Source organism: Lissotriton helveticus, chromosome 8, assembly GCF_964261635.1.
Source record: "Lissotriton helveticus chromosome 8, aLisHel1.1, whole genome shotgun sequence".
Taxonomy (NCBI): domain Eukaryota; kingdom Metazoa; phylum Chordata; class Amphibia; order Caudata; family Salamandridae; genus Lissotriton; species Lissotriton helveticus.
In genome coordinates, this window is record NC_136069.1 from 724594883 (window position 1) to 724622652 (window position 27770).

Here is a 27770-nt window from a genome sequence, read left to right on the forward strand (position 1 = left end):
GCAGGTTGGCTGTATCGACAGGAAGAAAATAATGTGCATTTGCTGCAATACTATTCAAGATTGTATACAAGGCTCGCCCACTTTGAGGATGAATAATTGTGTGCTTACCTTGAATCGTTACCACTTGCAATTTTTTCAATTCAATTTATTTATTATGATTTAGAATTCCGAAGAATTCCACATAAAATACAGGATAAAACATCATTACATACATGAGGAGATGCAAAACATAAAATTACAAGTTCAATTTTATACTAAAATATATCCAGGTAAAAGTAAACAATTTCTTTTCATCACTAGTCTAAGCACTACAGTGGTCGACATAATTTCAAGGCAGATGCGCTCGCACTGAAACAGGCTTCTTTCGATTAGAACGCACTATGGACTATCACAAAAGCCTACTAAAGTAAGGCACGCAGAAGAAATAATATGCGGTTGTAATCCAATATACAAATATCAAACAACTCAAACAGTAAAAAAGCTTCTTTTAGGGAAATAATCACAGTATAATACTAGCAGCAGGACATTTTTATAAAGTGCTTGAAAAAGTGCTAATGCATTAGATATCCTCTCCAGAACATTTTTAACCAATAACTAACTAGCAGCAATGTATCTCAGGCGATACATGTGGTAAATCATATGTCATAGAAAAAAGTGCAAGTGCCCTGTGCGATTTTTTTAGGAGAATATTTTCCAACCTCCCCTAGCAGCAGTATAAATGATCTAACAAGCAAATGATGTCTACTTAAAGCAACTAAAATATCATACACAAGTGCAGGTGCTCTTTACGGATTTTTTAGCAGCAGTATAGATGGTTCAACATAATACTATTAAAAACACGCAGATCACCTTAACGTATTACTTTCTTAAAAAACATTTAAAAATTCTTTAAAAAACAACTTTTTTTAATCCACATCAGTTCGGATGGAGGGAAGAGAAAAAAATTGCAGGCCTGTTCTGCTGTTGAGATGTTATACTTTAAAAAACCATTCCTTAAGTGTCTGCGTCGTATTAAGTGAAGTGCAGGGCACACAATCAAAATGTGATTCAAATCTTGTATACCACAATTACATAGGTGACAATATCTTTCATTTTTGGGAATACCCTCCCAGGAACCTGTTATAATTCTCAAAGGTAGTAAGTTCAATCTTAGTAACAAAATCACTCTACGAACTCCATGATTCAGGTTCCATAAAACATACGGCTGAGGGTTTTTAACAATGGAGCTCCCAACAATGCAGTCCATCCTTCCATTCGATAAGCATAATTTCAGATCTCTTTCACGTGAAATCACATATATATATATATATAAATATATGCTTTAACGATGTTTTGCCTAAAACTGCTGCCCCTTCAAAATACAAACCAAAAATGCTTAAAGCCTTTAAATAATTTCTATAAATTGCACTTTTCCTCAACATGTTTACAAATATTTCCCTGTGCAATGCTACCCTTAGTAAGTTGTCCTGTCCATTTATCAGAGCATTACACCACCTTAAACAGGCAGCCATTGATAACATATATGTTGAGAGAAGTCCAAATTCGAGCCTAATTGCCGTGATTGGTGCAGCATAACTCAAATGACATATTTCGCGCCAGATCTTTCCTTCCACTTTCTCAAACTTTGCCCACTCACACTCATCTATTGTTTCGCTAGCATAATTCAGAGTCGGGGGATCTTTATTTTATAAACTGCAATAATGTGCGAAAAATGTCTTTTCCCACATTGCAAATATAATTGATTAATTGCAGAGGCTTGTGAGATAGCTTTACCTTTGCAGTGGTCCATGTGTCTATTAACAGAGCACCTGTTAGTAAATATTTTTCCTAAATAAGGGTAACATTTTACTACTTCAATTTTTTCATTTCCCAGAAACCATTTCACATTTTTTCTAACCTTACAACCTTGGTAACTAAAAATCTAAACTTTGATCTTTAAAGTATTTATTTTTAAAAAATATTCTTCTGTGTACCTAACCAGTTCCGCCAATCGTCTCTGTAACCCAATTGGAGTTAAGTCCATTATTATTGCATCATCTGCATACAACAGACAACTTAGTTTTAGGTTACCCACTTGGGGTGGGTCCCCTATACTCTCTCCTACCCTACTCGGCAGGTCATCCACTTTGAGGATGAATAATTGTGTGCTTACCTTGAATAGTTACCACTTGCAAGTCCTGCCCATGAGGAATGTGATGAACTGGGGAGCTTGATCACGGTGCAAGACATCAGGGTGGGAATAAAGGGATTGGGGAAGGGAAAAACACCAGAATCAGATGGACTCCAGGCTGAATTTTATGTGGCATCCGCCGTCGACCTGGCCCCAAAATTGGAGGTCATTTATCAATCGACAAGAAACATGGGCCACTTACTGGGCACCATGAGGGAGGTGCTTGTGATCCCCCTGTTGAAGTTGAACTTCAACAGGTGATCACAAAACTGCAAGTCTTATACACAACTAATTGATGCTCACCCTCGACTACAAAATATTAAACTCTAGGTCAGAGGTCTTCAAACTTTTCCAAGTTGAGCCCCCCCAGCTGAATTCCCCCAGATGTTGGGCACCCCCACCACCCGACAGAAACCTCGGGAATCCGGCACACCACAGGATCGACTGCCACGCGCACACCACGGGCCAAATCCGGCAAACAATGCTCAATACAACAAGAGTGCCTAGCAAACTGCAGGCCTGTGAGTGGGTGTGGCGAAACGACAGAGGTGTACCACACAACTCAAAACACAATCCTCCAAGACAAAATGTGCGCAAATTCTCCCCACTAGGATGCCCTGCCTTACACAGGACACAGATCAACAACAACACCACCAACATGAATGTGACGGGTGTGCCGGTGCACAGCCACACCTAGACTCTCAATCTGTGGGTGGATCCCTGTCACTGCCATCCTCAGGCTGTACTCCACATCCAGTCCTGAACGGTACCTTGTCTCTAATCTCACAAACTCCCCAACAAATAAACAAATACATTGTACGATGTAATGCACCATGCACAAGTGAACCAAACGGAGGACCGCCGTGATGAACCCACCATAGGGAACACACCATGGGTGCTTCACCAAGCGGAACCCAAAACATGGAACCCGACCTTGCCCATGGGGGCCCCACATTCAAGTAGCAGCTGGACGTCACGCAAAATGTCACATGCATGATGCATAGATCCCACACATGAGCACACATAGAATACAGAACAGTAACCCATAGGCAAAGGGAGCAGCCAAACAATTCAAATACCTTCCACTCTGAACCACAGCTCCCATGGCACCAAGAAAGCAAAGAAAGTCATCACAACCCTCCCCATCCATCATGTACACCTTGTCATCCACCAACTCCCCCACCATTCATTCTGTCCCTCCATCTGAGCCCCATCCACATCCAAACCCCTTCAACCACTTGCAAACCCATCCACCACCCATCCCTCCATCCATCATCTCACCCATCCATCCACCCCCTCACCCATCCATCCATCCCTTCACCCAATCCATCCCCTCGCCAATCCATCCACTCTTCCACCCATCCATCCACCCACTCATCCATCCAACCATTCACCCAAGCTATCCTCCCACTCATCCATCCACTCCTCCACTCATCCATCCACTCCTACACTCATCCATCCACTCTTCCACCCATCCATCCACTCCTCCACCCACCCATCCATCCATTCACTCATCCATCCAACCACCCACCCTCTCACCCATCCAGCCATCCCCCACCCACTCATCCATCCACCCACCCAGTCACTCATCCGTCCACCCACTCAACCCCCCACTCATCCATCCACCCATCCATCCCGCTCTCCACCCTCCCCCCCACTCATGCATGCACTCTCTGACCCATCCATCTCCATGCTCCTCTCCTCACCCATCCATGCACACACCTGCCCATCCACTCTGCCAATCATTCATCCATGTCCTCACTCATCCATCCATCCATCCTCCCCCTCTCTCTCCATCCCCCCTCACCCAGCCACCCATCCCTCCATCCACCCTTCACCCATCCACCCACTCATCCATCCACTCATCCACTCATGAATCCATCCATTGACCACTCATCCACCCCTTCACTCCTCCATCCATCCCCCCGTCCATCCACCCTCCTCAATCACCCATCCATCCCCACATCCACCCCTTCACTCATCCATCCATCCATCCATCCATCCATCCATCCATTCATTCATTCACCCCTTCACCCATCAATACATCAATCCATCCATCACCTCTCTCATCCATCCACCCACCGACTCGTCCACCATCCACCCCCCATCGATCCATCCACCATTTCACTGATCCATCCACCCCTCCACCCATCCATCTACCCTTCCAACCATACACACATCCATCCACTCCCATCCATCCCTCCACTCATGCATCCATCCTCTCTCCCACCATCCATTCACCCCTTCACTCACCATCCATCCCCTCACTCATCCATCCACCCCCCACCCATACATCCACCATGTCACCCACACATCCACCATGTCACCCATCACCCCACCCATACATCCACCACTCCACCCTCACACATTTGATGATTCAAATTCGAATCTGCAGACCAACATCCCTGAACACCGACACTTCGGTGTCCACACAAAGATCCTCATGAGTTGAGGACCGCAGACCAAACCCGGATTGCAACCTCTCCCTCCCTTCCCAAAATAACTGAAGGACTCCCGCCCCCCCCCCAACTCCCCCTCACGCCCACCCCCCTTGAAAGGCTGGGGCCCTGGACCAGAGCCCACCCCGCCCAAAACCTCTGCGAAACCTTATCTCCCTTCTGGGAAGAGCTAACTCTCCCAGGAGGGGGTTAATTCACGGAGTTGACAGATGCAGCTGCAGTGGGAGGCAAGGGGTCTCTGCTAAAACTGAAAGCATGTCTGTTTGTTTGCTTTCGTTTTTTAGCAGAGGAGACCCCTGCCTCGCACCGACTCCGTGAATTGGCCCCCTCCTGGGAGAATCACCCAGACAAAGAAACGTGCACAAAGGGAAGATCGGAGTGGAGCACGCGCCCCCCCTGGGATGGTGCTGCCCCACAGATTGAAGAACCCTGCTCTAGGTTACTCCCACTTATGCCCAAATCAGTGCAACCTGACCAGGATGTATACCTGGCTGAAGCACAGCACTGACTATCAGGCGACTTCTCTCCTTTTTAGAATCTGAGGTCTATGACCATAACAAACCAGCAGCCTTTGCGACTGATTTCAAAAAGGCCTTTGATAGCCTAGAATGGAAGTTCCCATACAGAATGATAGCCAAGATTAAACTAGGACAGGACTTTCTGGCTTGGACAAAGTTGCTGTCCACAGACCCCACAGCTAGGGTACAAACAGGGTAGACTATCTCGGAGGGTTACAGAACAGACCAGGGGCATCAACAAGGGTGCCTTTTTTCGCCTCTGTTGTTTGTCCTGGTGAGGGAGGTCCTAGCCTGTCTGGCGCGAGAAGGGAACAAGTACAGGAGCATCCAAGTTGGCAACAACTGACACCAAATAGGTCTATTTACGGATTACCTTATTTTATTTATTAGAGAAATGGGAGTGGAACTGGAGGGAGCTAGGACTATGCTATGAGAATTTGGAGTCTGGTCTGGCTTAAGAGTAAATTGGCAGAAATCACAGCTGCTCCCCTAACAGAGGGACTGAAAGGCCTTTGCTGAGAGCCTCACTGCCTACCATATCTGGGGGTAAAGATATATACCATGACAGATAGATCCTGCTGGATGGTAACATAGGACTTGGTATCAGATCCTTACGTGCCTGCATTGAGTTCGGGCATACGCTCCCACTCTCTGTGGCGGGTAGAGTGTCTCTTGTCTATTGTACTGCTTTGTGGTGCTACCGATCTGGAGTACCAGAACAGTCTTCAGGGAGCTCGACTCTTTAGTAATGTCGTTCCTCTAGGGCTTAGGTGGCAGAAGGGTGTCACTAGCTAAATTTCATTACCCATCGGACAATGGAAGGCTGGCTGTACCAGATTTCGATTCCTATTACTTGGAGGCCCAACTCCAATGGTACACTCAATGACTAGCGAGCAGACAGTCCCCAGATCACATAGTAGGACAATTTGCCCTAGAACTCCTTAGGCTAACGGGAGCATTTGTAAGAATTCTGCGACCCTCAGATGAAGATATGCCAGAAATCAAAGTGGTGCAACTGTGAGGGACCCCTTGCTTACAAAAAACACACACACAGATCCCCTAGGCCCCAGCAATTCCCTTGGAAGATGCTGCACTGCTTACCTCATGGCAGACATTGAGAGGGCATGAACAAGAGGGTGGAGGCGCCAGTGGAGAAGATAGGTGACCTGTTTCGCGAAGGCAAGCTTCTCCCAACTGCGAATAATTTAATCTTTCCCTGGGTCAGTTTTTTACTGCGTAGAGTGGTGACAGGTGCGATGTGTGTGCATTTGAAAACAGGAATGTCTGAGCCATACCACCACAACACTGTCATTAAATGGTAAGGTCGGTGGGCACTATAAAGGCAGTCTATTGCCTGTATAGTGCGATACAGGGGTATACACTACAGCCACAGGAGACCCTGAAGACTCAGTGGGAGGAGGACCTGGCGATCCCCATTCCAGAAACAGTTGGGGCAATATTTTAGCCAGAGTACCAAAAGTCTCCAGAAATAAATGATTTAAATTGATTAACTACTTTTCCCTACACAAACAATACACTGCACTAGGCCATATCAACAAATATTTCCACACATTGGAGGCGGCCTGCCCAAAATGCTGTACAGTGGTAGTGGAGTTCAAACACATGATCTGAGAATGCCCAACATTGGTATCTTATGTTGAAGACCTCACAGCAGTAGCAGTAAATACAATTTTCAAGGAGGGCCCCTGCACAATGGACCACTGCATACTAAACTGGTTCCCCCACGCCACCAAGGCGAAGGTAACAAGCAGATTCCAGGGCTAAGTTTTCATCCTAGGAAAGTGAGAAATTATGATAAATTGAAAAGCCCTGGGAGGACCCAGAATAGCAGGGTGGCGAAAGGAGCTAGAAAAATGGGCAGGCTACTTAGTGTCTTCCCTAAGAGCCTTGCTTATCTCTATATTCTTGATGACCCACATTGTATGTGCATCTCTGTTCAACTGCGTGCAATGCGCAGTTCACATCAGACTAGGTGACCAGTAGTATGCTTGCCTTCATTGCATATCTCTTGTAAGATGGAACCTACTCATGTAGTGGGGAGTTTGAGAGAATTTGCCTTATGGCAGTTGTCTATATTATATAATGTGAAGAAATGTGGAGATGTCTGACTTATGAAAAGGCCTATAAGACGATGTTGCCTCAAAAAGTAGTATGCTGTATTGTTGATAAAACCTTTAATGAAATCTATTTATAAAAATAAAAAGTATTGAGGTCTGAACAGGGGGTTAAGTAGCAGTCTCAGAGTAACTTAGGGGTGAACTAGCTTCTGGAGGGCTCACATTGGCTGCTCCAGTCTAAGAAACTGCCTGATCTGTACGGCCTTGTGCCGGTGCTGCCTTATACAGGGGTGGTCTTCTTCTGAAGAGTTTGTCAATGAAGGCGTCCTCCTCTTCATTCTCTGCTTCTGCCTTATCCTTCGGGTTCTTTTTTCAAAAAAGGGTTTTCTTCTCAGTGTCATCGCTTTCTCTCAGTGAGTAACCTCCTATTGTTTCAATCACTTCCTCCCTCCATCCCTTTTGCCTCTCATCATCTTTGATGCTTATCCAAGAATAAACCTTATTGCGGACCTTGGATGCAAGCTTCTTCCTCTTCTTTGTGTTGGCAACCTGCTCCCAAAGATTTGGGGGCTCAAAGTGTGAGGGTCTGGTCTGGGGTCTCAAATCCTACATTCTCATTCTCAAATTCTCTATTCTTGGCATGTAGAAAGTACAGCTCAGTGGGAAGCATGGACCTTTCGGGAGCGTCAACATTATTTCCGGAGACCATATGTTCAAAAGCCTTTTTGTGAAGAAGAGATCTTAGATCATTACAAATATTCTTCAGTTTATTTTTTTTCTCAGCTGTGCATCTTTTATGAAGTCCAAGAAGCCTATTGTGACAGACAAAAAAGTTACTTTCGGGTAACTTCGTGAAAATGCCTTGATTGTCCAGCTTTAAAATTCCCCTAGAAGCTGGGTGTGGCCTGCCACTAAAATAAATATCCCTGTCTAGGTAGGCATGGAATGGTGGATACTGATGCCTATTGTGGATCAACAAAGACCACTCTCTTCTTTACCCTGTTCCATCAGCTGTATTCTTATCCACCAACAACTGGAAATCTAAGAGGAAACTCACCATCCTTGCTTCCACTAAAAGAATAATGCACAAATGCAGTAAATGCCCCAGACAACCCAAATCTTTTTGGTGTAGTAATTCACAGAAAAAGGACTCTCTTTCCATTCTGGGACATGGGATAGACAAAGGCATCTTTATTAGCAAACATTATTTTCAATGGGATTCTTTTTGTACTGTCTGGGATACCAATCCAAAGATAAAACTATTCTTAATGGAAGAAAGAAACGCTCTAATATACGAAAAAGTTCTAAGCCACATTTGCCTCCTCTGTGTTTCAAACCCTTATGCTAAATCCTTTAGCACCTCACATGTTCACAGAATTTAGCTTTCCTCTAATGGCTGATGGTGGGAAGTGCTGCTTTTTGCCACTGCAGACCAGCAACATCTTGGCTTCCTGAATAGAACAGTATTGCTTTGCTCTCATCTTTCTCTCAGATTGTGATATCATTGGTTCTTTCCAGAGTGAGAAGGCTTTGTGACATCAAAGAATCTTCAGGGTCGCTAAGGCGCTGGTGTGTCAACATTGGCAGCTGTAGTCAAGACTTTGCCGCCATCTTTGTCAAAGCTGTTACATGCTACAGAATTTGTTTCTGGTTTAGAGATTTTGTCAGACCTCAACCTACGTCATTATATTTCTTCATTATTACATCTTTGTGACATGGCAGGTAAGGAATTCTTCATTTTATACTTTAAATGCCTAATTTATTGCCGTACACTTGGCACTGGACTTGTTGGCAGAGCACTGCAGTAATAGAGCAACTTAATATTAATGTCTCATTTTGCACCTTCAGGCCTATATACAACAGAGATGAAGTTCCCCTCAATAGTCACAATTATAAATTTGGCCTCTAGGGGACAATACTATGGGAGCGCCTTGGCCAGCCCCTTGTATTCATCTAGCGCATGCCGAAAAGGAAAAATGAATGTAATTCATGTTCAGCCATTAGTTGTTTGTAGGATGTCATGTGGTTAGACCACAGGTTCAAATACTGTGGCCAGGTTGCCCAGTCTACAAATAACTAGTCATTAAATGAGAACAACTGAGCCACCAAATAATACAGTTTGAGGTTCACCGCTCCCAAACTGCAGTGGTAGGGGCACTGTATGATGTACTTAATATGGGAGACTCTCAGTGTCAGCCCTCCTCCCCAAATGTAGGTGTAGTTACTTGTCAAAAGTCAGTGAACCAGTGTGAGGGAACCCTAAAGGGCTAGTTCTTGAGAACATAAAGCATCTGTAGGACTGCCACCATTTTAAAGAGTGTATAACACCCCAACATAGTCAGGGGAAGGGTGCTCCACCTGGCCAAATGTCCTTTGATTTTCTAGATGAGAGGAGTAATATTGCTATACCAGCAGGCCCTAGGGTTCCTATTTATGAACTCCCCATGTATTTCAATGACCCTGTTACCTATTGGAGATTCTGGAATCCCTAGGGTAGATCTGGAGGGGTTCCCACTAATGAAATTATGGCTGACTTGACCCAGTTTACTCTCAGGCCAGCTGCCTCTCCATAATTCTCCAGCATATGCATCAGATGTGGGATCGATCAGATCAAGTGCTAGATGTATACTAGGACATCGTCTGCTTATAGGGAGATTCAATCCTTCATATCCCCCATCACAGCTCCTAGATTTGTGCATCTCTCCTGATCCATTCCACCAGCGGATCTATTGCCAGGACGAATAGAAAGGGGAAAAGGGGACAATCCTGCCAAGTGCACTTGTTGATGCAAAACTGTTGAGACATTGAGCCATTGATGTACACTATTGCCCATGGTTCAATGTATAACAGCTTCACATAGACGCAAAAAGTCCAATTGCATGAGGGCGGGGGGTCCGAGCCCAGGTGGACTAATACCATGTTCAACCTCCTAAGGCAGTGCCGGGTGCCCCTGGAAGGCATAAAGCTATTCTGGTCGTAGCGTACTAAGTACCTTCTCCGCTGGACCACGCAGTTTAATTTTCCAGGGTCTTTGCCAACAGCTTAGCTTCCATGTAAAATCAAGGAGATCGAACTATAAGATGCGGATTCCGAAAGTGGTCTGTCCCACTTGGGGAGGGCCACCACCATGGCATCACGGATATCGGCTGGGAAGAATGCCCATTTCCTGGCAGCTATGAATAGGCATTAAGGGGGGAATCATAGTAGATGCAAACCTATTTAGGAATTCGGTGGGGAAGCAGTTTGGACCTGGTGCTTACCCAGGTTGCATATCCTGTAGGGCGGCAAGGAGCCCTTTCACTGTAAAGGCCTATTGAGGAGCTGCTACTCTTGTGGTCTGTAATTCAGCCTGGCTCAACGATATTGCTTGGTAAAGATACTCATAGTATTACGCAAAGGTTTCAGCTATTTAGGATACATCCTGAGTAACCCGACCTGCCTGTGTGCATACCTGAGGGACAAACCTGTCAGAGACTTGGGTGTAATTCTATGGATCAGCTGTCCTGGTTTGTCCTCAAATTCGTACAATCTATTTTGCATTTCTCTAAAGGTTGCTTTAGCTTCTTGCAACATCTTCTGTTTAAGGGCCTCTCTTGTCACCTCAAGGTGGCGAAACTCATCCTGCTCCCTCCTTTGGGCACGGAGTCTTTCTATCTTTCTGAGTTTACCTTCCAATGCAAATATTTACTCTTCTCTGTCTCTTTTTCTTCCAGCTATTAATGCAATTATTTTCACCCCGAGAACCGCCTTCATGACCTCCCAAAGTATCACAGGAAACATATCTGAAGTGGAGTTAACCTTGTAGAAATCTAGGGGGCACATGCATCAAAGTAAGCTTTTTGCGAGTCCTTCATTGCGATTATTAAGGAATCGCAATTAGGGACTCTCAAAAGCCTATGCATGTAGAAATCGCAATTAAAATAGCCAATTCTAAACATTCCTTAATCGAAACTTGAAAATTGCGAGCCGCAATTAAGGAATGGCTTCCTATTCATTCCTATGGGCCTACAGGCCCATCGAAATGAATAGGAAATTGCATGTGCAATTTGCGAGTACCAATATGTTATGGTATGTTATTGGGGTATTTGTAGAGCGCATGGCTACTCCAGGGAGTGCCCCGATGCTTGCATTACCCTCGTGACAGAAAAAGTAGGAGCGCACTAGCGGCTGACTCGTCTATTGCTGAAAGAGCCAAGTTTTTAGCTTTCTCCTAAAGTTCAGGAGGTCCTGCGCCTGTCTCAGGGAGGGCTGTAGGTTGTTCCAAAGCCTAGAGGCAGTCAACTAGAACGAATGTCCGCCCATACACGAGCTGGCAAACTTTGGGACGATCGACAACCTCTGAGTTGAGGACCGTAAGGTTCTTGGTGGAGCATAGGGCTAGATTCTGTTCCTGATATATGAAGCCCCTATGTTTTGCAAGGCCTTAAAAGTCAGCACCAGGGCCTTGAAATTCACCCTCTTGCACACCGGGAGCCAGTGCAGGGACCTCAAAAGTGGGGTCATATGAGTCCTAAGGTCAGCCCTAAGGACGGCCCTAGCTGCCACGTTCTGTACCACCTGCAGGCGACCAAGTAAGTAGTCACGGAGGCCTAGGTACATGACGTTTGCATAGTCTATCCTGGACATTATCAGGGCCTGGACCACGGGTTTTCGGGGTTGGTGGACTTGGAATAGGGGGGAGGAATGTACGCATCATTTTCAGTAATCCAAAACAAGTGCCGGCCACAGCTTGGACTTGGGACTTCACGGACATGTTCACATCCAGTTTTACACCTCCATACCCCCAGGTACTCGTAAATTGTGCATAAAATTTCAAGGGTGCAAAGGTGTCAAAATGACACCCTGTTACAGCTCTGAAATTGTGATGTTCACCCATGTTGCGCACACACACATGCCCCAAGGGCATGTGTGTGTGCAACCAGAAACCTTGAAAAATGCAATTAGTGCATTTTTCAAGTTTTTTGCAAAATACAGGCTAGAGTAATTTCTCTGCATTTGGCAGCTGCAAATAGCGAATTTGCTATTTCCAAGGGGTATATGCATTGCATTTAAAGAATCGTTAATTGCAATTCCTTAAATGCAATTCCAATTTAAGAAATCGCAATAAATGACGATTTCTTAAATTGCGAGGGCCTTACATCGTGATGCATCGCAACAGCCCTTTTTGCGGCCACAAAAGGACGTTTTTTGCGCTTCGCACTGTTTGCGCTCGCAAAAACCGTTGATGCATGTGCCCGTTAGTTCTTCTTGTACAAAATGCTGAAACTTTCTATCCTTCAGCCACTTTGCTTGCTAGCCCAATGTGAGAACGGCCTACGTGTATTCAGCCCCATCTCAATAAGTGAGTGCTTGGGCAATACTCTTGGGTGAATCCTATCCCTTGACACCTTAAGGATATTTAAGGAAGGCAGGCAAATGTAGTCTAACCATGAATGTGATTTGTGAGGATAAGAGTAATATGTATATTCCTGTGCAGCTGGGTTATGGAGTCCTCCATAGATCGCTGAGTTAAGAGAGTTGGCCTAGGATGCCAGGGTCGTTTGTCATCCCTCTCTCGCCCCATCTTCTGTGTCCATATGTAAGTGCATACCATCGTGGAAATTCCCCCCAACTATAAGCTGTCCTACTCCCTATGTGGGATGCTGCAATAATTCTCATTTGCTCTGTCATGATGGCCACAGTCTCTGAAACAGGGAGCATGACACCATGTGTTCCCACTCAATGTATCCTGGATAGCTTTGTTGACCACTAAGGGGAAGTTTTCATGCAGCAGGGTTTCCACCATTATTGATACTCAGTAAATTCAGCATGAGGCTCCCGGTTGAAGCCATTACAGACAGAGTAGGTATATATGGCCCAAGCAGATGAGCCTTCTACAGTTGTACTAGAAAGCAACATACACTGCAAAATAGTGCCCTGGAATGTAAATGGTCTGATAGATGTAGTCAAGTGGACAGCAATCCATAGATATGTGCATAGGTTGGCTCCAGCAGGCCCACTTACAGTACCTGTCGCCTTATAGTATGGTCAGGCTGGTAGGCAGTCATATGTGTCTGAAACATAGGGAAATAGTGCTGTGCACAGCACGTGTGTGTGACACAATCAAAAACAACCTAATCACAAACAAATCCCTATCCACCCAATAGTTCAATTATGGATCATCTGTCACCCAAAAAATACTAAAGAATGTCTGATTTAGTGGGGTTAACTGTCCCCGTGCAAGCCACTTGTTGCAGGAGCAATGGAGTCCCAGACAGCCATAACGAAAACTAATGTCAGTACTGCAGAAGATTAAGGTGTGGGGTGGGAAGGGGTGCGGGAGTGCCGGAAGAGACATCATGACTCCCCCTGTGGGTAACTGAGGCCCGGCGGCGGGGTAGTCTGCTCTCTGGCCTTGGTAGGATCCATCCGATGAGTTAGGCTCCTACCTCTCCTCTGCTGGCCTTTTCTCCTGGTGCGGTCCGTCTGCCCCCAGAGCATCAGTGGATAAGTCTGCCTTGTTGGCAACTGCTTCCTCTCAGCTGCCCAGTTCTATGCTGTCTGTGGACTTTCAAAGAATAAATCTGTCTTTGAACAGCACTTTGAGTTTAACAGAGTAGATAAGCACATATTGAATGTTTTGGACATGAGCTTCCTTTTCATCTTCAAAGAGGATTTACATATGAGCTGCACCTTGGTGATATAGTCGGGCAAAAACATCATCTTGGAATCTGCACAGCGAATATAATTTAGGCAGTGGCCCTGCTGCAGTGCAGCATCCCTATCCACATAGTTCAGTAGCCGCATGATAATGGATCTGGGCGTGGAAACAGGCAGCGGTCTAGGAGAGAGTGCTCTGTGAAGTGAGCCCTCTCTAATATGATGCAGGAGGAAAGCAGCCCGTCCTGGATTCATACCCTAAACCTGTCTCTAAAGAGTTTCTCTGGTTGCTATTCCTCTGTGCCCTCGGCAGACCCATCAACAACACAGATTATTTCTGCGTGATCGGCTCTCCGCATTCTCCATTCGTTGTTTGCGGAGTGGAATTTCTCGGCAGGAGAAAAGACAGCGTCTCTCTCAGTGCGTCAAATGGGAGGGTCGGCTTCCTTCGGCTCTCGCATCAGCTGGGCTTCAGGCAAGTAGATAGCCACTCTGCTCCAAACCACCGTGTGTTTGCTTAAGGCAACGTTTGTATATTTATACCTGAAAGGTGCCGGGTTTGACGTAAGGTTGGACATAAGACGTCACTAAGAACTAACAGTTCTTTCTAGACTCCAGGAGTTCTTGTTCAAATCAAAACAAAAGCAAGGGGATTTCCCGGGCTGCTGGAGGCTTGGTTTGTTTAAAGAACGCGTTGTACTTTCTAGGAGTCTATGGGAGTAGCATTGCCGTATTTGGACTGCATTGGCTATTACTAACTATGGATATGATTCTTATGCCTTTATAAGGATATTATTTGTTATAACCACAAAAGGGCATAAATCGGGAATATCGAATTAGGGTCCTAGATAGAATCACAACACCCACTCCACGTATTAATGTCCATTATTACTAAATACTAAGCAATATTAAACATATTAACGATGCATGTGTTTTCCAACCCACCCCAAAATACATAAATTGCATTTGAAATGGTGTATGGTATATACACGAAAATGAGTATTTTTAAACTGTACGCTTTTCAAGTAGTGTTATCATTCAGGAAATGCATATATAAATATTGGCTGAATGACTAGCAAAGATTACACATGAAATGGCTCTTAATACAGAAAAGAAGGTCGAGACCATTCCATCCCATATTTATACAATACTGTACATGTGCTAGAGGCTGAGGTAAAATATTGTCTCTAGTGTTTCTAAAAATAGAATCTCTGTTCTCTAAGAATAGTTCTACTTTAAGCAGAGTACCATGTGCCATTAAAAAGGTAAATATTTTGGAAATGAAAAAAATTATTTCGCTTTCAGGGGAAAAAATAGTTCCAAATGTTTGCAGTAGTTTTGTTTTTCAAAACTGAAGGCCGAATTCAGAGTTCAGGGAACGCTGTGTGCTCGTTGTTTTAAAAGTTATTCTTGTTGTCAGGAGAGAACATCAGATCAGACAGGCTTGTGAAAAATTGGTCTACAACATCAGGTGAAAGTTCGACCAAGTTCGAAAATGCTGAAATTGTGCATATGTGAGAATGATTGCTATCATCGATGTTTGGATCAGCAATGCTCACAGAAGGTTGTACCTGTTTGGTGCTGCTTTCCTCTCGTACTTCACCGCCACCTACTCGTAATGGTGAAGTCTCAACGAATGCCGTCATCAGAATAGGTAGCCGCTGGGGACAACACGTTGCATGAATCGTTACCGGACCTAGCAAAGTATCGATATCCATTGGTACTGCTGATGGTAGTGTAAGACAGACGTCCAACACGCATTCTTCTCCGCATTGCAGACATCGAAGCACAGGTAAGATGCAATCTTGCCAGATTGGTCTGAATGAAAGAAACCAAGTTGCTCTCAGATCTCTTAGCCGGGCTAATCCGAGGACTCTAGTGATTCGGTCTTGGTAGCGTATTGCTAGGATAGTTTCTTCCATTGTTGCTGGAGTTTTGTCTGTGGCTTGGCTTGCCATATCGGAGCAGAAGGATCAAAAATAAAATTCCTGCTACGAGTCCCAAAAGAAGAGGCAGGCCGCCGAAAAAGGAATGGACAAAATTCAGAAAAATGCCCAGAACTGTTTCAAAGGGTGCTAACAGTCCCGAAAAGATTGTCTTAAATACATGTGCGATGCCACTGGTATCAGACATGTTTAAGATTTGACCTAACATTTATATGAAATGCACGGGGCAATTTGTCGATAATAGGGAATGTATCTCTGCCGCTGACCTTGCAACTTGCAGATCATACGTCTCTTTGGACGAGGTTAAAGGCACAGTTGTCTGTAAAAGAATAGACTTCATTCTGCTTAAAGTATCAATTCGAATAGAAGAGATATTCAAAGAAGGCCATATTGCCGCCTCCATGTCTGGATTGCTGTTTGGATACAATACTTGCATACAGCAAGTGACCATGGAAGTAACGCTCACGAGATAGGCTTTTCCTGGCACCATGCCACAACAGCTGTGGTCACTTATTAGAACACAACTGCCCTTGGAAAGCTGTCTGAAAAATGGCTCTATCTGTGTTGCAGAAGAGCCATGCAGGTGACATGAAAGGTTATTTGATGAACCTCTGCAGGATCCATGCAAGTTAATACCTTGACACAGAAGTGTACCGCTTAGTGATTTTTTACAATTGTTACCACTAAGGATACCTCTTTTTTCCCTTCACTATAACATTTGTGTGTATAAGGTAAATTCCATGTTGACTTGACGTATCCTTTACCCAACCTTTCATACAGGCCTGCTGGTATATATTTTTGGCAATACTTAAACTGGAAAGTTGTTATCGGAATTGTAATTGTTCCGTGTATTATCCATTCAATGACAGGTCTCTCTGACATTGTCAATGGTAATCTCTCAAATTTTTCAATGCTCAGAATCGTATAGTCAGCTCCTTTTTGTGCCAAACTGATTTGTTTATCAGTAAGGTTAAAGATAGAAAATAATGACGTTATGTTGATTAGACGCCATGGCACGTAGCCTGAACGCAGATTTTGCAACGTCCAGCCTAGCTGTACAATAGAACGCAATTGGGACTGACCATGTTGTAACATTAGCAAGTCCTGCTCAATTATATCAATAGCAGATGATACAATGCTGTCCAGTGAATATATTCTGGAGGACAGAGTCGTTAACCCATTGTCCACTACAGAAAGTGATTTTTCCAAATTAATACGATCAATTTCTCGTATTTTTTCGGCTGTTTCAATTTGCGTTACTTTCCAAGCTTCGTTGTAAGCAGCGTATATACCGGCGTATATGAAACGTTTTTGACGCTGTTTGCGAGGTCCCAGTATGAAATCTCGCAAGTCAGCGCCGTCTTTAAGTAAAGTCAATTGTTGCTTAATTTCAGCCAGTGTGGATTTCTGTAGCCACTCAAGGCTTATTTTCCCTACACTGTATGTTGTAACTATCCCTGGATGTTGTCTCTGGGAATATCTTGGGTCTGGCCTGTCTATTCTTTTTGGAGGAGTCGGACGAACGCTAGCACGAGGGACGCGGGTGCGGAAAAGCAGAGACCGGAAGACTACACGAATGCGCACGAGTAACAGAGCGCAAGAACACTAAGACGGTACCTGAACCCACCCGACCCAACAATCAGCGTACGCTGAGATTAGACTCCAAAAAGGTGAATGACGAGACGGTAATTTCATGCCCCAGAGCCGTGTAGAAGACCAACATCCACGAAACTAGCATCCTTCTTAATAAGGTGAGCAATAACGCGTTAATATCACCTGGAATAATTTGAACAAAGGGCACCAAAGAGCAACATTTAAAAGGACCCTCAGACCAAATCAAGAACAGAGATGCAATTTTACGTCAAAACTGAAATAAATCTGCAGCCAGACAAAATGGAAATGCTATAAGGAATTCCTTGAATGATGCAACCATCCAGTGCCACATAACAGGAGAGACATATATTTTTAAGTCTTGATAAAGATGGCACATGATTGAAAGAGTCCATCGAAATGCGTCGACGCCCACTAGTGCACATTCAAATAATTTAGCTCACCCCAAGAACAACAAAATGAAGCGGGTCTAGGTTGAGTTTAAAATAAGGGTTTTGATGTGCATAATTTCTATGACAAATTGTTGCTGTCTCTGTTTGTCTCTCCCTTTTTCCTTTGATTGCATAACTGTTCCCCGCCAGGTGACAACTTTACATATAGATGATTGATATCAGCATGAACATGTGTTTACTGTAGATGAATTAAGATTGTGTCTCTTATGTTTGAACAAATGTTTTTATGAAATGACTGTTTTTTTATGTATTTTAATAAATTTTGTATAATTTTTATAACAAAATGTTTCTGTTTATGTTTAAACTTAATTAAGCTTTGCGTCCAATTCCAGTATTTGGGCTTACTCTCTCAGTACCTCGTCCAAGGGAAAACATTTGACTTTACTGTTGATAAGTACCCTATTCCCCTGGTGTGTTAAGGGGTCTCTCTCAATCTTTTGACACTGTTTAAAACCCTGTGTTTTGTTCAGGAATCTATCTTGACAGTTATTTGTGTCTGTGGGCCAGATCAATCATTTTTTCCAATCAGGATTTGTTCTGTTTTGGTGTAAAATATGGGATACGTCTATCTCCAAATCTGTAGTGCTATTACTATCAGGTATGGGCTTTGGAATAGACGGTTTATTTAAGTCTTTTATCTTGGCTAGACCAAGACAGGTTGTTTGCTGAATGGTGTCATTCAGGAATATTATCTCTTCCGGGATCATGCAGGCTCTAAATAATGCTTCTAGACCTTGTACCTGCCAGTCTTTTGAACCCCAGATGGTTTTTGTTTCAATGTTATTTTTCCAAAATTCAAAACCAAATGTAGACATTTTGTCATAAAAAAATTTCAGAATAAATCAATTTAGTATTTGTCAACATTGTTTTCATTCCTGTCTTATTTAAACTTTTTGAAATAAAACGTTTCTGGATCACTGTTGTTAAACCCTGAGAAGTATTGGAATTTCTCATAAAATGTTTTTGAGCTGCCTTTTGGCAGAGTTGGACAATGTTCCCATTTGTTATAATTAAAAACATTTCTAGGTTGAGCAGATTTATGCAAAAAGTGATGACCATAGTGGGTAAAACAGTACATTTCTTCATAGTTCGATGAACCCTGTAAGTAATCATGTTCTGTGAATTTAGCTGACATTACTAAATCTGACGTCATATTATTAATATTTTCAAAGTCCCAATCATCAGAGAAAGTACTTGGTGTCACAAAGTCACTTAAGGAAACCTTAAACTGGTGTAGATATTTCAAGAGCTCAATCGGGCCATAGATTTCATAATCCGTTTTGTCCCGTGCTACCCCACCGGGTATTGGATTGTCTGTGATGTTCACTGATGACAGTTCTCTTTTCTCGATGCCAGAGGATCTGTGAGGCTTTAGGACCAAGTTGATGTTCTGACTTGCTGTGTCCATTGTACTATATTTTCCATCAATAAATTTACCCAAACATAAAACCATGATGGGCCAAAGCAGGAGGAAAAGTACACCTAACACAATCCAAAATTCAATCCATGGTGAAATCAGATATGTTTCTTTTAGTTGGTGAAAAAGTTCAGTCATTTTTTATTTCAAAGTTTTTGTTGCTGGAGATTCTTCATGTTCACTTGGATCATTAGAAAAGTCATCAAAATTGGTGAAGTAGCCAGATGCAGTTCTGTCAATTGTTGGAATTGCTTCTGGATTTTTCTTTGTTTCATTAGCATAGTCTGAGGCTACATTGTTGTAGACAGGTGTTTCTTGACAAACTGTTGCAATTTGGGTTTCAAGAGGCACAAGTTCCATGGCTTTGTTGCATAGTCTTTTTTGGTCACTGCAGGTTTATCAAATGTGATTAGTCTCTCAGTTTGCACCTCTTGGGTTGTAGCAAGATTTGGTCTTATGCTATTTCTTGGGAGTCCACTGGGCCTACTACTTATTATTGGCCACATGATTGTGGTTTTACCAGGTCGATGGATACAACTCGGTTCTCCTTTTTACCAGCAAGGGGCGGTAGTACTACTGATCTTGTTCCGCTGACAGCTAAGACAGGTACTGCTTTTCTGTAAGAAGGCCCAAATTCCTTCTTCACCACGATCTTTTCTCTGACCAGATCCCAAATCTTTGGAATCCAGACAGGTCTTGCTGGGACAGGTGGTTTTTCTTCAGTGGTCGTTGGCTTTAACTTTATGTTACTTAGACTTCTTCTTGTTTCATTTAAGTCCTGTAAAACAGACAAACGGTCTTTGATATCAAAGGCTTTTTCTTCTACCACTGAAGTGTGACAATCTAAGTCCTGAATGTGCATTCTAGTGCCGAACAATAGTTCGTAAGGAGTGATACCTTTTAGAGAATTTCTTGGCAGATTGTTAAGACTACGTTGGACACTTGTTAGATGTTTGACCCACCCATCACCCGAACCTAATACCCTCGCCGTTATAGATTGCTTTATGTCACGGTTTTTTCTTTCCACTACCGCATTTCCCTCAGGATGGAAGGGAGAAGAGTACCGCAATGCAATGCCCATGCTGGCCATGGCCTCTTTGTAAGCCCGAGAGCTAAACGCAGGACCCTGGTCAGAATGTAGCATGCCAATTGCGTATGTGCCGATAAAGACTCGCAAATCTTTTATAACAGTTCTGACGTCAGCCGAGCGCTGGGGTCTACATCTTAAGTGAATCTAGTCTTAATAATTATGGGAACACATTTCTCCGGCTGGATTTCTGCGTATAGATAGCCTGATGCTTTCTAATAAAGGTGTCCTGGCAATAGTCTGGTCCGGTTCACAACTGCGATCTCTGTTGCAGTCTGGACAATCCATTGCAAAATTGTAAATTTGCACGCTCATCCCCGGCCATCAGTATTCTGATTGTAATTCTATTAGAGATTTCAAGATCTCTTGGTGCCTTAGACCCTGTCCCATGTGTGCTTCTTGAATCAAGTAAGCCCTCCGGTTCATGTTTGGAATTACTCTATCCCCCACTCCAGGGATTTGAGCAAAAGGAATGGAGTTTGCATCAATTATGTATGTATTACTGAGTGGATAGTTGAGAGGTAATGATGCATAGTCGCCTTTTAATGACGCTTTTACCACCAGATGGTTTCTCCATCTATGTGTTTTTTAGAACGCTTTTTTGTGGCTACGGAAGCCGGTTGAACCGCTGCCGCTGTGGCTCTGTTAGCCAATGAATTCCCTGCAACGTGAACGCCATCACGTCGATGACTCAGTGTATGTATCATGTGAGTCTTTCGTAGTTCTTTTGGCAAAAGAACTACTTGTTCCCAGAGCTTTTTATGCTTTATTGTGGCACCTCTGTCATCTTTGTAACCGTTTTTGATCCATGTCTGCGTGTCATTATTGTAAGACCTGACGCAGTAATGCGAATCGCACACTATTAGTGTCGAGAATTCACGATCAGCATTTTCAAGCGCCATCTTTAAAGATCTTATTTCAGCTCGCTGAGCTGTACAGTTTCTGAGTGATTCAGTTTTGGTGATTATCGGTCTGAATTTACCAAAGCGCCAGCGACCTTTAACAATCGCGCACGCTGCATTGTAGGATTTTTTATCCATATCGTAGTGTTGTGAAAATCTGTCCATGTAGATTACACAGGTGTACTGTTCGAGAGGCAGAATTTCGATTGACAGAGGATATTCTTGTTCGTATTCTAGATCTAGCTTTTTCATTTTTGGGTCAAAATAGTGTTTCAGGTCTTCTGCAGCAAGAGAATTTTCCCATTGTATCCATTTTGGATCTAATGCCACAGCATTTAGATTGCGTGGGCTTGTTAATGCCTCAAGGGCTGATTCTGCTGTTAAAACAGATATTCTCTTGCCTTGGGCTAGGGCTCTTTCTTTTGCTACAGCAGTTTGAACTGCTATTAGAATTTTTTCAGTAGAACTGAATTTCATTTCAGCTTGTGTGTACAAATGTGATTTGTAAGCTATTGGTACCATTTCTCCCTCATTAGAGGTCATGTACGTGAATCCGCATCTTCCTGGGATGACTCGGATTACAAGGTTGCGTACGTTTTCGTGAGTTTGCAATTTTGTTTTAGTTAACATGTCTGTTTGTAATGATCTTAACATTTCTGTGTGTTTCTGAGTCCAATTGATTGGTTTGAAATCAGGTTTTATTAATTCATAGAGAGGTTTAACCCTCTCTGCATAATTTAGAATGTATGTTCTTCCAAAATTCAGGAAACCTAGTATTGATTGTAAATTCTTCAGCGTTTTTGGAGCTTGGAGTACAGCACACTTCTCTAAGAAGTTGTCTGCTAGGCTTTTGACTTCACTTGATAATTCATATCCTAAAAACAGGACAGTTAGATGGGCAATTCGAGACTTTTTAAAGTTAAATTTGTACCCTTCAGCAGCGAACCCAAGTATTATGGTGTTCACTCTTTTCAAGTGTGTCTCCAGGTCATCATCTGTAAGATAGATATCATCGACATAAGATAATGCCTCATCATCATATATTTGTAGTAACTCTGTTACCCTTGCTGAGAATAATCCTGGGCTATTCTTGAATCCCTGTGGGAGTCGACAGAATTGTTTTTGAGACCCCATTGTTGAGAAAGCGGTCAAATACCTGCTTTCAGGGGCAATGTTTTGACAAAAGAATCCATTAGAGATATCTAATGTTGTTTTATATTTTTTACGCACGATGTTATTCATTAGTGCTGCACTGTGTGAGCTTTGTACTGCAAATGTTTTGCAGCAGGAGTTTAAGTGTCTGTAGTCCAAAACTAGACGATATGAATCGTCTGGCTTGGAGACAGGAAACAAAGGATTGTTCATTTGTGAGGTGTTTCAATTACCCCCTGATATTCAAGTTGATCTAAGATCTCCCTGACTTGCTTTTTAGCTTCTTGCTTAACTGGGTACTGCCTTTGTGCAGTGGGTTGATTTTTTAACTGGATTCTGTGGTGAGGAGAATCCTCATCCCATCCTACATGATTTTTATATAATGCAGGGGCTTGGGCTACTGCCCATTTTCTTGCAAATGTGTATTTTTTATGAATTGGAATTTGATTTGAGAAGGCAGGCATAATCATTTCTTCACCATGAGGGCACTCCCTGACAAACTCTGGTGGCCAGTCTTTTTCAGCTAATAGGATGTCATAGCCTTTCGTAAGGTTATCCCAAAAGAGACCCCTTACTTTCCTAGTCCTGTCCCCCTCTATACGCAATGTTATTTTGTATAATTTATGGGGTTTGCTAACCCTGATGTCTGCAGTTTCCACCTGAATGTATTCATTCGTGTCCACTGTCTCCAGAAGATTCATCAGGATCTTGCGAGCTATGGTTACTTCTGCTGCGCTGTCTAGCATTGTCTGGGCCCACTCTCCGTTTTTCAGTTGTGTCCTCAGAATCCTCGGCATGTTTAATTTTAATACTAGCTACCTTCTTCTTTGGAAATTGTAATGTTTTACTTTGATCAGCAGGTTCCTTGTCTTTGGACTTGACGTGTTCTTCCTTGTGTTCTGACCGTCCTCTTCTTTCCGATTTCTGTGAGGAAGTCTGAAAAGATTGAGAGGGACGTGTATCAATATCTTGATATCTGTCAGGTTTTCTCAATTTATCCCTATCTCTAAGGTTGTATCTTTTTTCAGAGGGCTCCCTTTGGGGAGACTTGCTTCCTCGTTCTGGAGATCTATCTCTCCGTTGAGGAGACCCTCCTCTGGACTGAAACCGTTTTTCTCTGGGAGTGGATTGTTTATAACCCTCCCAACTCTTATTTGGAGTGCTGAGATTATTTGTAATAAAGGTTTTTTCAGGATTTTCAGTTAGTTGGGGTTTTATTGGTTTCCCACCCAAACTATCTCTACCTAGTTCTTCAAAGGATTTTTCTATGATTCTGACAAGTTCAAAAGGTTGTTCTGCTATATCTGTTTCTTTCAGTTTCTGGCGGATCGCCACGGATGCTGCTTCTCCTTTTATGTTGGCTAATAATATAGACGAGACCTGCTTGAAGTCTTTCAGTAATTTCATACCCAGAGTTAAAGCAGGTTCTGGACCGTATTCATTTTGAATCTGTCTTAGCATATCTGGTATTATCGCCATAGACGGAACACCATGTGTTTTTGTGTATATCGAAGCAAAGACTGTGCCCCAAGTGTCACAGTCCTCCACATGTGGTGCGATCCCCATTGGAAGACAGATAGTCAGAATTCTGTGTTTTTCATAAGGTGTAGTATCAGGAAATACTGCCTCTATTTGAGTGATTTTTTGAGCTAACCAGAATGGAATTTGTTCCCGTTTTGCGGGTATTTTGGCAATGGCGGATTGTATATTTTGTGGTGTGATTTTATTTGTGTTCCCCTGGTGAGGGGTGGTCTGTGGAATTATTATTGCTGGTTGGACTTTTGAAGTCCGCATGACATATTGGACCAATTGTCTTTTTTTTTTAAATATATTTTTATTGAGGGTTAAAGTGCAATAGAAAAGTTATACAATTAAATAGACACATATAGAGCAATACAATTTGATACAATGATATGATGGCGAAGGTAAAAACAATTGAAGATAAATAGAAACAGATAAAAACAGATGTACAATTCATGATGTGGGAATACATTCATTAAGGAAAATACTATACAGATAATGAATACTAACTTCAGATCATATTCTGGTTCTAGCCTCCCTCCATTTCAAAACAGGAGCCCAAAGGCGTTTCCCCATCTCCCTCTTTTTAACTCCTTTGAATTCATATAAGCAGGACTCGATAATATGAATACCAAGGAGTCTCGAGAGCCACATCTGAAAGGAGGGTGCGTTTGCATCTTTCCAACCGGCTGAAATCAGTATTCGCAGGACAGCTACTGACATAAAAACAAGGGCTTCCTCATCCTCTTCTAGAGCCAATTTTGAGTCTGTACCCATTAATACTAGCGTAGGGGATAGATCGATCTTATGACCTAGCAGCCCCTCCCAGAATTTCATTATCTCATCATTAAGTGAGTCCAGCCTATCACATGTGGCAAACATATGTACTATGTCTGCTTGAGGTGAGTTACATCTGGGGCAGAAGTCATCGGACCTAACACCCCATGCAAATAATTTGGCCGGAGTATGATACAGATTAAAAACTGTTTTATAGTGCTGGGCGCGTAGATTAGAAGCCCGGAAAAGCTTTTTATTCAAATCAAGAGCGAGGTCTAGATCGACATCGGGATCGCCCAGTTTGATAGCCCAGGCACTTTCCATTTTCCCGATGTCATCCTGAATCCTCTCTACCAGGTGATTATAAATTACTTTAATCTTTCTACACCCTCTAACCAGGGCCTCAACAACAGGAATATCTAGTTTGGGCTTTAATTTAGGTCTTATGCTCCTTAACGTACGAGCGATTTGTTCATATAGGAACCGATGAGTAGCTGGGATGCCAAACAACTTTTGTAGCTCCTTAAACCCTATATTCTGATCCCCCTCCATAACGTCTTCAATGGTCTTAACCCCTATTTGCTTCCAATCCTGAAGATTCCTATCCGTCCTCAATTGAATTAGCCAAATGAAGGTAGGAATTTACTTTTGGGGCTTTAAAATATTTCAGGATACTTTTCCAAACGGACCAGGCCCCATATAGAGTCTTATAACGTGCCTTTTTATAGAACCTACGTTCGACTTCACGGAGCAAAAGACCGGTGGCATTCCTGCCCAGCAACATTTCATAGATTGGGGTGGTCCCTGGATCCCAAAGTTTGAGTTTCCCCCAATAGGTCTATTATCAGTTTGAAACAGGATAGACATTTGAATTAGGAGGCAGGACCAATGATACAATCTAAGATTAGGGAGTGCCATACCACCCCTTTCCCTTGGCAGTGACATGAAACTAGTGGAGCGTCTAATCTTGCCGTACTGCCATATAAACTTTATAAAGACTGACTCCATCTTATTCATTGTTTTATCACCTATGCAAAGGGTGATAGCCCTAAAGAGGTATAAGACTCTGGGCAACATTACCATTTTTAAGGCATTAACCCTGCCTACCAAGGAAAAATGCAATACATCTATTCTTTTCAGTTCGGCCTCTATAGATTTGATTAAAGGGAGGTAGTTCTCTTCTACTATTCTTTCGACTGATGCATTAATTTTTACACCCAAATAAACCGCTGAGTCCACAAATCTAGAATCAGATTTCACAATATTTTTTGAACATATTATTTGAGTTTTCGATTCATTTAGGAGGTACCCAGAGCCCAGACCAAAGACCTTCGCCATCTGTACCAAAACCGGTAATGACTGCTGGGGGATCGTTGTGAGTATAGCCAGGTCATCAGCATACGCTAGAAGCTTATTAACATGTCCATTAAAAATCACGAGAGGAATATTTGGGCTCTTTAATATTTTCTGGATGAAGGGGTCTATATATAAAGAGAAAAGGATAGGAGAACAGGGACAACCCTGACGCGTCCCTCTCTTTATATAACATTTATCAGACTTTTCCCCCATAACCGTGACTCTCGCCATCGGATCCAAATACATGGCTTTGAGCGCTCTGATGATTTTTTCTCCGAAACCTCTTCCTGCCAATATCCGCCAGAGAAAGCCCCAATCAACACGGTTGAACGCTTTCTCTGCGTCTAGCAGGATCATGGCGATCTCTCCCCCCGTGACATCATGGGCGTCAAATAGAGTTATAGTTCTGCATGTATGGTCAGTTGTGCCCCGTCCTGGGACAAACCCATGCTGCCACGGGGAGACGAGATCATCTATGATCCTGCCCAACCGCTTGGCCCAGATCTTTGAGTAAAGCTTTGTGTCGGTGTTGATCAGAGATATTGGCCGATAGGATCCTGGCTTCTCCGCTGGTTTCCATTAATTCCAGCTCCGTGTTTTCAGTCACCCTTGCGGGTTGCTGGGAGATCGAGTCCTGAGAAAGAGATACAAGACCTCCTACATTCTATTACCAAGGTACGGAGCTGATTAAACCCTTAAGAGAATTCTTGATTCAGATTCTTGGCAAAAACCAACTTAACTTAAACTGCAACTTACTTACTCCTTCCCACGTATTAGGCTTAGGTCAGGTACACCAGGGTAGGCGTATCTTAGAAGCACCAGTTGAGTACGTTAGTCAATGTTTTTATGTATGTATATATTTTATCCATTTTAAAGTATCATATGGCTAAGAAACCATATCAATGCTTTTACAGTATTATTTCATAATACTACTTTTACTGTACGCACTTTACTTCATGATAAGTATTGCAATTGTGGCAATTCACTTCTCTTTCATGAGAAAGAAGACTGCTCAATAAATAACACCTTTTATTTAAAATGCCCGTCTTAGAACAAATCTGCATTAATCAGACACTCTTTCTATTTTCGGATATGCCTCACGTCACGCCAGCTTCTTTGCTCATGTAAAGTAATTTGCTCTCATTGTTATGCCCTAAGAAGTCCATCCCTACGTTGTCTTTCATGATTTCCTCAAACTGTGTCAAAATTGAGCAACAAGCCTCTGAGGGTTCAGTCCTTTCCCTTGTGAGGTGATTTGTAGAGTTGTAATTGTAATTGTAATTGTAAGTGGATTTATAGAGCGCGATTGATGCCCGGGGGCGTCCAAGCGCTAAGGGACCAACAGATGATTAGGCAGAGGCGGGGATAGTACCAGGAATTACTGTGGGGAGTTGAAAAGAAGAGTCTTGAGCTGTTTCCGGAATGAGGTAAGATTGGAGTTAGCTCTCAGATGAAGGGGAAGGGTGTTCCACAGCTTGGAGGCGTTATGGGCGAAGGTCCTACCACCTGATCTGGCTCTTTTTATTCTGGGTGTGGTGGCAATGAAGGTCTGGGTTGACCGTAGGTTTCTACTTGGATGGTAGTGAGAGATTAGGTCGCGGGTGATAATGGGGCCTGTGTCCCAGAAGGCCTGGTGGGCGATACACAAGGCTTTGAAGTGGATTCTTTGGCGGACTGGCAACCAG